The sequence below is a fragment of the Bufo bufo genome, chromosome 2 (genome assembly GCF_905171765.1).
Source record: "Bufo bufo chromosome 2, aBufBuf1.1, whole genome shotgun sequence".
In the NCBI taxonomy this organism is placed as follows: domain Eukaryota; kingdom Metazoa; phylum Chordata; class Amphibia; order Anura; family Bufonidae; genus Bufo; species Bufo bufo.
In genome coordinates, this window is record NC_053390.1 from 168,821,892 (window position 1) to 168,833,274 (window position 11,383).

The following is an 11,383-nucleotide window of genomic DNA, read 5'->3' on the forward strand; positions in this document are numbered from 1 at the left end:
GCCCCTAAAATGCCAGGGCAGTATAAATACCCCACATGCGACCCCATTTTGGAAAGAAGACACCCCAAGGTATTCAATGAGGGGCATGGCGAGTTCATAGAATTTATTTTTTTTTGGCACAAGTTAGCAGAAATTGATTTTTTTATTTTTTTTTTCTCACAAAGTCTCCCTTTCCGCTAACTTGAAACAAAAATTTAAATCTTTCATGGACTCAATATGCCCCTCAGCGAATACCTTGGGGTGTCTTCTTTCCAAAATGGGGTCATTTGTGGGGTGTTTGTACTGCCCTGGCATTTGAGGGTCTCCGCAATCATTACATGTATGGCCAGCATTAGGAGTTTCTGCTATTCTCCTTATATTGAGCATACGGGTAATGAGATTTTTTTTTTCTGTTCAGCCTCTGGGCTGAAAGAAAAAATGAACGCCACAGATTTCTTCATTCGCGTCGATCAATGTGGATGAAAAAGTCTCTGCCAAAAAAAAAAAGGAGGGGAAAGGCGTCTGCCAGGACATAGGAGCTCCGCCCAACATCTATACCCACTTAGCCCGTATGCCCTGGCAAACCAGATTTCTCCATTCACATCAATCGATGTGAATGAATAAATCATTGCCGGGATTTTTTTTTTTTTATATATATACAAAGTCTTCGCCGAAGTATATGAACACCGCCGCCTCCTCAGCTCATATGCCTCGGCAAACGTATCTTTTACTGCAGAGGAGAAATCTCGTCTTGCAGCGCCGCATACACCGACTTGTGTGTAATCTGACAGCAGCGCAATGCTTCTGTCAGAATGCACATCAGTGCTGCAGCTAGTCGATCGGTTGGTCCACCTGGAAGGTAAAAAAAAAAAAAAGAAAAAACCAGGCCGCAACGCAATAAATTTATTAACTTTATAAAAACATTTGAACGGAACATATAAACTTTATTAAACTTTTTGAACAGAACGTTAACTTTTTTGCTTACCGGTGATTTTTTTTTTTTTTTTTTACCTTTATAGGACAAACCTCTCCTTCCCCATGGGACAATGTGCAAAGCGCAAATTGCCCAGAGATGTGGCGAAGTACGTTATGCACTTTGTCCCAGGTGAAAGGAGAGGTTTGCAGCAGCTTGGAGTGAAAGGGCCCTAATAGCCCTGTGTGCCTGTCATGTGAGATGCAATCCCTATGCTAAGTGTACCTGTGTGTGGTACTTCCGGAAACACTCCCTAAAGCATAGGTCACGGCAGTCAGGACAGAAATAGCGGGTGTCACACCTTATTCCACTCCTGCTACAGACACAACATTTTTTTCGGGGTGGCGGTCGGTTTGAGGTACCAGCAACGACACTGGGGAAATGTCGCTCGTGTAGACGGCTCACTACACTGGTGGTTGGGGCCACGGAACCTCCTGGATACAGGAGGTTCGCGATGATCTCTTCCTGAAATTTGAGGAAGGATCCTGTTCTCCCAGCCTTACTGTAGAGAACAAAACTATTATATGCAGCCAATTGAATCAAATATACAGACACCTTCTTATACCAGCGTCTGATGCGTCGGGAAACTAAATAGGGAGCCAACATCTGGTCATTGAAGTCCACCCCTCCCATGAGCGCATTATAGTCGTGGACACAGAGGGGCTTTTCAATGACACTGGTTGCCCGTTCAATTTGGATTGTCGTGTCTGCGTGAATGGAGGAGAGCATGTAAACGTCACGCTTGTCTCTCCATTTCACCGCGAGCAGTTCTTGGTTACACAAGGCAGCCCTCTCCCCCCTTGCAAGATGGGTGGTAACCGTAACGAGCCGTTGGGGGAAGCCCCGGCGACTAGGTCGTGCGGTGCCACAGCAGCCAATCTGTTCTAGGAACAAATGCCTGAAGAGGGGCACACGAAATTGTCCACATAAAGATGGTACCCCTTGCCAAATAAGGGTGACACCAAGTCCCAGACTGTCTTCCCACTGCTCCCCAGGTAGTCAGGGCAACCGACCGGCTCCAGGGTCTGATCTTTACCCTCATAGATCCGAAATTTGTGGGTATAGCCTGTGGCCCTTTCACAGAGCTTATACAATTTGACCCCATACCGGGCGCCCTTGCTTGGGATGTATTGTTTGAAGCCAAGGCGCCCGGTAAAATGTATAAGGGACTCGTCTACGCAGATGTTTTGCTCAGGGGTATACAAATCTGCAAATTTGTTGTTGAAGTGGTCTATGAGGGGCCGAATTTTGTGGAGCCGGTCAAAAGCTGGGTGGCCTCTGGGACGGGAGGTGGTGTTGTCGCTAAAGTGCAGGAAACGCAGGATGGCCTCAAATCGTGTCCTGGACATAGCAGCAGAGAACATGGGCATGTGATGAATCGGGTTCGTGGACCAATATGACCGCAATTCATGCTTTTTGGTTAGACCCATGTTGAGGAGAAGGCCCAGAAAAATTTTAAATTCGGAAACTTGGACGGGTTTCCACCGGAAAGACTGGGCATAAGAGCTTCCCGGGTTGGCGGCTATAAATTGAGTGGCATACCGATTTGTTTCTGCCACGACTAAGTCAAAGAGCTCCGCAGTCAAGAACAGCTCAAAAAATCACAGTGCCGAACCGATCTGAGCTGTCTCAACCCGAACTCCAGACTGGGCGGTGAAAGGGGGAACTAATGGTGCGGCTGAAGTTGGGGACTGCCAATCAGGGTTTGCCAGCACCTCAGGGACTCTAGGGGCTCTACGGGCCTGTCTGTGCGGTGGCTGCGACGAGGTAACTATTGCACGTGCCACCGTACCAGCTTCAACTGCCCTTCTGGTGCTCGCCACTTCACCATGTTGTACGGCAGTTCTGGTACTAGGTCCAGGATGGGCTGTGCTGCTGGTGTATGCCATACCACGTAATCCGACAGCGCCAGCCCCACTCTGCTGCCCTTGAAACGGATCCTGCGCAACCTGTGGTCTAGCAACAAGGGGCCGGGTACGCCTGCTGCTATCAGGGACCTCAACCTCCTCGTCCGAACTTTGGGTCAGACTGCCACTGCTTTCTACAGGTTCATATTCTGACCCGCTAGATTCATCAGATGAGGGTTCCCATTCCTCATCCGACTGGGTCAGAATACTGTAGGCCTCTTCAGAAGAATACCCCCTGTTTGACATTTGGACTACTAAATTTAGGGGTATTCCCTGAGACTACCCAAGAAAAAAAAAGCAAGCCTGTCTTACAAATGGGAGGCTAGCGAAGTACCGGAGGCCGCTGCGACTGATAAAAAATATCAAAACAGATTTATTTTATTGCCACAGCGCTTGTAAAGTGATTGTGCAGTGATCAAAAAAAAAAAAATTTTTTGTCACTGCAGCGGGGCGGGCGTGGGTGAACGCACGTGTGGGCGACCGATCAGGCCTGATCGGGCAAACACTGCGTTTTGGGTGGAGGGTGAACTAAGGTGACACTAATACTATTATAGATTTGACTGTGATCAGTTTTGATCACTTACAGATACTATAAAAGTACAAATGCTGATTAGCGATACGCTAATCAGTGAATAAGTGACTGCGGTGGGCTGGGCGCTAAACGATCGCTAACTACCTAACTAAGGGGCCTAAACTATCCTAAAACCTAACAGCCAATACCAGTGGAAAAAAAAAAGTGACAGTTTACACTGATCACTTTTTTCCCTTTCACTAGGTGATTGACAGGGGGCGATCAAGGGGGTGATGGAGGGTGATCTGGGGCTTAGTGTGGTGTTGGTGTGTACTCACAGTGATGTCTGCTCCTCTGCTGGGACCAACGACGAAAAGGACCAGCAGAGGAGCACAGAAGCCATTTAACACATTATATTTATAAATATAATGTGTTAGATGGCTTCTGATTGGATTTTTTGAAAATCATCAACCTGCCAGCGACGATCATTGGCTGGCAGGTTGATGACGAAGTTGTCTTTTAAATTTTGCCGGCCGCAATGCGCGGGCCGGCTTTGCCCGAAATCTCGCGTCTCGCGAGAGGACGCACCGGCGCGTCCACCCAGAGTAACAGGACCGCCGCAAAGACGCAATCCTGCGTACGGCGGTCCTGAGGAGGTTAAAATGTAACTTTTTGTAAATATAAACTTGATTATTTGCCTACCGCAGCGATGTATCAGCGAGGAGGGGCTGGAGGCCGGCAAATTGCGGCAGGGCCCGGTGCAGTCACTGTACTCTTACACGGGGCCCCACCGCTCACAACAGTATACATATCTAAGCACTAATCCTTAAAGGGCTTCTGTCACCTCCCAAAACTCATTTTTCATTTTTGGGCATATTAAAATCCTTATTGGACGACTATTCCCTATATAGGGCTCTTACCTTGTTCTGTGGCTTCGTTTCATTAAACATCAAGCTTTTAAAATATGCAAATTACTTTACTACTTGACAGGGCCAGCGAGCGCTCTCCTCCTCCGGCTGGCCCTATCTGCAATTCAAATCCCACGCCTGCGCCTTATGTGTCTTCATTCGGCGCAGGCGCTCTGAGAGAAGGACGCTCGCTTCCTCAGCACTTCCTCAGTGCGCCTGCGCCGATGACGTCGCATTTTGTTGACACCATGTCCCATTTGAAGCCCCCCTGATGCACCCCTAGTGTAGAAACTCCATAAAAGTGGCCCCATTTTAGTTGGCTAGCATCACAGGATTCTCACGTATGACTACTGTACATCTACACTGCTCTGATGCGGCAATTAATGGCAAACACTAAGGGCTGTTTTACACGATCGGATGCCGTGCGGGACATGTTCTGCGTGAATGAGCGCCAAGACCCACTGCGGACAGAAGAAGCACGGAGCATTAACATGACTGATAATGCTCCGTGCCTCTCTGTGATCTTTTTACTACAAAATCACAGTGAGATAAAGTTGTCTCTGTGATTTATTTTTTTTGTTGTAAAAGATCACAGAGAGGCACGGAGCTTTATCAATCATGTTAAAGGGTTTCTGTCACCCCATTAAACCGTTTATTTTTTTTTCTTTACTAATAATCCCTATAGTGCGATCTCATGATACATAAGCAAATTAATCATTTTGGTTCAGTAGAATTTGCTAAAAATCGATTTTTAAAATATGCTAATTACCTTGCTACCAGCAAGTAGGGCGGCTACTTGCTGGTAGCAGCCGCATCCTCCGATGGTAATGACGCCCCCTCGGCATGCTGATTGACAGGGCCAGGGAAGGGAATCGTTCTCTGCTGGCGCTGTTAGAATTTGAAATCTCGCGCCTGCGCCGTACCTGTCTTCAATCGGCGCAGGCGCACTGAGAGGCGGCCGCTCGCTCGACCGCGCCATCTTCAATGCGCCTGCGTCGATGACGTCATCAAGTACACCCGGAAGAGAAGACGCCAGCATCGCTGGAAGGAGGCGGAGAGTCTGGTGACGTCGCTGGATGCTCGAATCAGGTAAGTATGTACATAATAAGCATGCTGCCACAAAAACCACCAACGAAATGGGAATAAATAATTTTATAAAAATGACAGTTATTAACACTATACCACCAACGATTATTAATAATAAATCTCTTCCGGGTGTACTTGATGACGTCATCGACGCAGGCGCATTGAGGATGGAGCGGTCGAGAGAGCGGCCGCCTCTCAGTGCGCCTGCGCCGATTGAAGACAGGTACGGCGCAGGCGCGAGATTTCAAATTCTAACAGCGCCAGCAGAGAATGATTCCCTTCCCTGGCCCTGTCAATCAGCATGCCGAGGGGGCGTCATTACCATCGGAGGATGCGGCTGCTACCAGCAAGTAGCCGCCCTACTTGCTGGTAGCAAGGTAATTAGCATATTTTAAAAATCGATTTTTAGCAAATTCTACTGAACCAAAATGATTAATTTGCTTATGTATCATGAGATCGCACTATAGGGATTATTAGTAAAGAAAAAAAAAAAAAAAACGTTTTAATGGGGTGACAGAAGCCCTTTAATGCTCCGTACTTCTTCTGTCCACATCAGGTCTTGGCTCTCATTTACGCAGCGGATGTCACGCACGGCATCCAATCGTGTGAAGCAGCCTTAATGGTCAGTGATGAAAGGAGGTTCTGCCTTGGTACTAATGATAGCCACATTTGGCTACCTGAACACGAGTGCGGGTGAACGCCCATAGGATCCGCACAAATTTCCATGTACATTTGTGCATTTCTGCAGCATGTCCGCACCAAAATCCGCAATGTCTAACATCGGTTTTTGGTGTGTATTTGATGCGGTTTTGCTGCAGAACTCACCCTTCCATTGTAAAGGGTGAAATCCGCAGCTTAAACCACAAAAGTAATTGACATGCTATTTAATTAGAAAAATGCAATGCAGGTCGATTTCCGCACGAAAAAAATCAATGAAGTGTACATGAGATTAGTGTAATCTTATACACTTTGATGGTACTGTAATGCTGTGGTTTTTCCAGACTGGAATCTGTGTGGAATAACTGCATGTATTCTGCAACTTGTGCAGATGCCTTAGAGTTCAAAGGTTAGCTATTATGACCTTTCTCGTCTGGTATTCATGGAGGGAATATTGACCAGCCTTGGGTACATCCAGGACATTGTGGAACCAATCCTATTGCCTTTTTGACTCAGGAGACTTGGTGCTCCAATAAGATAATGCTCACCGACACAGCATGCTGTTTCTAGTATCCAGCAGCTCCTCTGGCCAGCTTGAGTGCCAGATCTGTCCCCAGAATGTCTGGGACTGGATTAGGTGTTGGATCTTCCATGCACAACAGCCTTTAATCACCTTGGCTGAACTATAAGTCCAAGTTGAAAGAGCTTAAAATGACATACCACAGGAGGATATCCAGCATCTGTATGACTGTTACCATCCCAGAGTGTAACAGTGGATGCTGTCCGCCGATGTTCCCCTGCTTACCGCCTCAGTTCCGGGCTCCGTGTTCAGCGGTGATCTGCTGCCGGTGTTTCACCATTCACCGCTGCAGTCCTGGTTATTTAAGGGTTAGCTCATGTGACCTTGCTGACCGATCCTAGCCCTCCTGTATATATATAAGTGGCTCAGCCCCCTTCCCAGGTGCCTGAGCGTCAATGTCCTTGTGTCCTGCTTGTGTTCCTGTGTACCTGACCCGTGCTTTTGTTTCTAGATTATGCTACCCGTTTGGTCCCTGCCTGCATGCCTTGATTCTCCTGTTGCCGACCCACATTGCCTGACCTGTACCTGTGCTGTCTGCCCTGATCTATTGCTTGTTTGACTTCGCCTCTACCTCATCCTTCGGTCCTGCACTGTTGCTCCTGGTTACGACTCAGCTGTCTCGTGTGCCAATCCTCCTCAAGACATAGCAACATGGTGTTCCACTTGGGAAAGTCTATCCCCACCATAAAGGGTACTGTGAAGAATGAAGGGCTCACTTAGACAACACCCTCAGAGGAGGTGGGACAGTGGGTTCACACCCACTGGTTCATGACAGAGAGTGGTAATCTGTATTACAGAAAGGGGAGATGCCACCCAGTTTTAATGTGACCCTGTCTCAACATATACCCTGCTGCAGATCCCAAAACAAAGGGTTATCATTGATCAAGCACCACAGTCAGTTAGTTTTTTGTAAATTTCAGTTTTTGCAGGTGCTTTAAGTTTTGCAGGTGTTATTTTTTTTATTTTCCAGTAGTGTAATTTGATTATAAATGTTTTTGCTGAAAAAGGTCATCCTGTTGTGCAGATGTACAGAATGAGTCACTTTAAAATAATGTAGGCTGGTTAGCGAATATCTTAATGTGTTCTTCCGCCCTTATTTTAGCTAGCTACTGCACATTTTAAAGGCTCTTGATAATTTACCTGAGCAGTTGAAAGCCATTTACAGACTGATCTGCTAGTCAACATGTTCAGAGGTCATTTCTGTGAATGGTACATGTCATATATTTTTGGAACAAATGACTAATGCTATGCTGTAGTTACCTGTGCCTTAGCAACAGTGGCTACTCGGCGATTAGAGATATAAAACATTTTTTTGTTTCATTTCTTTCTTTCATTTCTATCATTTATGATTAATGTGACCACAAATGATGAATCATATGTCCTTTAACCCTTCGTGTTTACCAGGCTGTAGGTGGGAGTTAACTCCAGCAGTACTAATTAGACACCTCTTCAAGTTCCAACAATATCAGGGCTGATCTGTGCAGATATCCTTTCTAATAGTTTGTACCCCACTGAAGCTAATGCTAGGATAATGATAGAAGTTACAGGTTGAGTGCATGAAATAGATGATTTCTAATATTTAGCATTTGCATTTTTCTGTATAATCCTATAGTAGTCACAATCGCTACTCACGGGACTCATGACTGCAAGGGGTTAATGATATTTCTTCACTTACAACTTACTACCCTCTTGTATTACCTTGTTCTTTCACTGGCTGTGGCATTTGAAAGAACAGGGGAAGTATCCCCAGGTGAGCAGTATGAGCCCCCACACCAGCAGCTTTCACAGTGTGCACACTTGCTTCTTTTGCCAGCTGCCCTCCGAGGACTGGATACTGAATGCAGGAACCACTTCTACTGCTCAGGCGCCAAACACTTGATGTGAAGTCTGCGCAGTAGAAAACAGGATGGGACTGCACACTGCTGGCAGGATGGGGAAGCCTAAGGAGCCATTTCTTGTAAGTTACAAACACAATACAGAGGCACTGTTTAAAGGGGCACCAGCCACGCCCAAAAACAGCACAGGAAAAAGAATATGGATGGATTTTTATGAAGACATTTTGCAGTGACAGATATTTAGTCATTTTAGACGCCGTTCTTAATAAACCCCTATACCTGGCGGGGGATCTGTCAGAGTCAGGGGCAGATTGGCCATAGACACTACAGAAAATTGCCCAGGGGGCCACCCAAGCTCTCCTGATGGCAGCAGGCCAGGTACATAATGATCTGATGCTCAACAGCCGCAGTTGCCCTCCTGAACATAACTGTAATACTGTCCCCAGGTTGGTGATACAGTTGAATACTGTGGACAGGGTGGCAGTATTTTTTGCTGCACTGTGGTATTTGATTCTGCTGGGGCGGTACTCTGTATTGCCCTAAGGTATTTCAGGCCCTGCCTACTTCTGTTGTTTCCGCCTACTTGTGTTGACCCTGCCTACTTATGTTGCCCCGTCTTCTATCAATTTAGTCCCACCTATAACATGGGACTACTTTTAGTTTTTTTTCCAGGACCACTTTAAGTTCCCCTGGCCGGAGTTATGAAGAGGCGCAGGCTTATTCATAACTACGATGGATACACCAACCCCTTTTCTAAATGTAAGATAGCTTCCTAGCTGTCTTACATTTAGACTTTTTTCTACGCCTGAAACCGGCATATGAAATGCTAAATGAGATGGGCCTGCCGGCCACTCCCCTTCCGTGCCACACCCACTTTTTTACACTTGGAAAGAGTGGGGAAAAGCCGCAGAATGTGGAGCAACTACCTGTTGCGCCACAATCTGCGCCTGAAATACGCCTAATATAGGCATATTTCAGCTTCATAAATGACCCCCATAGTGAGTAACCAAAAAAATATTGCAAAGTGGTCAACTCCTTCAATTGTTTTCTACTGTGATTTTGGTGTAGAAATCAGCACAAAAATCCAAGTCAAAATGCTGCCTTGTGAACTAACCCTGACAATGTGGATGTGCACTATATAGACCACTCTCTCTGGATATGTACAGGAGTAGGGGGCGGAAAGAGGGCTGTAAGAGAGTGTAAGCGCACAGTGGTAGTACTAGTAAAATCCTTACTAGCTTCTTTGCCTTTTTCCAAGATCCAATTTCAAATAATGAATGTGTATTTTATGAAAGTATCCTAATTTGCTATCATCCAGTATGTTGGATGGATTTTTGTTTTTTGCCACTAGATGTCCCTACTATGTACATTACACATTGCATCCTACAGGCATTTAGCAGCATTTCATATTGTCACGCACTTAGCAATTTGCCTTGTGTAAGCACGCCAAAGAAAAACATGATCCACATACTTTTTTGTTACCAAAAAAACTATTATCTGATGGGAAGGATTTTCCCATCAGATAATAGTTTTTTTTGGTAACAAAGGCTGGTTTTGGTTTAAAGTTTGGCTTTACACAGAGTTTACCTTGCCACTTAGCTGTGTGGTGCCGGAGGCTGCAGGGAACAGCTGAATGGTGGGGGTGCACAGTATCTGACACTCACTGAGTGGATATTAGTGACTTATTCTGAGGACTAGTCATCAATATTAGGAGCCTTGAAAAGTTTACTTAAACATTGTTTACAAGATTCATTATGTAGGCACCCTGTAAATATGAGCTTATGATATATATATGAAATAGATACACAAAGTCAGGGAAAGGACTAGGGATTGACCGATATAGATTTTTTAAAGCCGATACCGATATCGATAACCTGTGAACTTTCAGGCCGATAGCCGATAACTTATACCGATATTCTGTGCATTTTCATAAAAAAATAAAAATAAAATCCTACACAAATCTGTGAACATGTTTATTGTTAACGTTTAGTTTTTTTGTAAATCTTTCTTTTTCATTGGTAAATAAAGATAAATAATGCAGAAACATACCAGTCAGATTGCAGCAAAACAATGGTGATATGGGTCAAATACAACAAATTGGAGCACTTTTTTTTTTTTTATAAATATGTCAAAAGGTAACAAGAACAACAATGTTCAATTGCACATAGCCACATATTCCATACGATTAGTCATCATACGGGTATTGGTCTTGGATAGCAGAGGAAATGGTAGTGGGCACAGGGTAGGGTACACTACAATACAAACAGGACAAGTTCCCGGAGCAACCCAGATCATTCAGCGAATGCCAAGCCATGTTAACCTGCTATCCACCTTTAAGGTTACAAAAAAGTGAGTTAAGACGGACATTAACATTTTTATGAAAACTATGCTAAACTAATATAAAACTTTAGAATTTCTTCAATACTTCCAGTTGAGAAGGAGTACATTGTAGTGCAGAAAGCACAACATTTCAGCATTTTCTCCTGTTAAACGGCTTCTGTTTCTTTCGTAGATTGCTGACACAGAGGAGGGTGTGGAGAAAAGGTATCTTCTGGCATAAGAAGCAAGGGTTTTAAAGCGTGTCTCATTTTCTTTCCACCACTCGTGGATTGCCCTTTCTATTGATCACTGGTTCTTTCAAATAAAGATGAAGCTCATCATCAAGGCTGACTTTTGTTAAAGTTAGAGAATCCTCTACATGAGGCCCCAATAAAACGCTGAACATGGCATCAATTTGGCCATGTTTAAGCCTTTTTTCCATTTGTTTCCTTTTTGGGAAGTTGTATGTTTCTGTTGCATCATCATCCTTTTCTTCCAGACTAGTACTACTAGTAGTAGCTTGCTCTTCCAGACTAGTACTACTAGTAGCATGCTCTTCCAGACTAATAGCATCAGGCTCTTCCAGATGTGACCTTTCTATAACCTGCACCTCCTTTTGCATATCTTC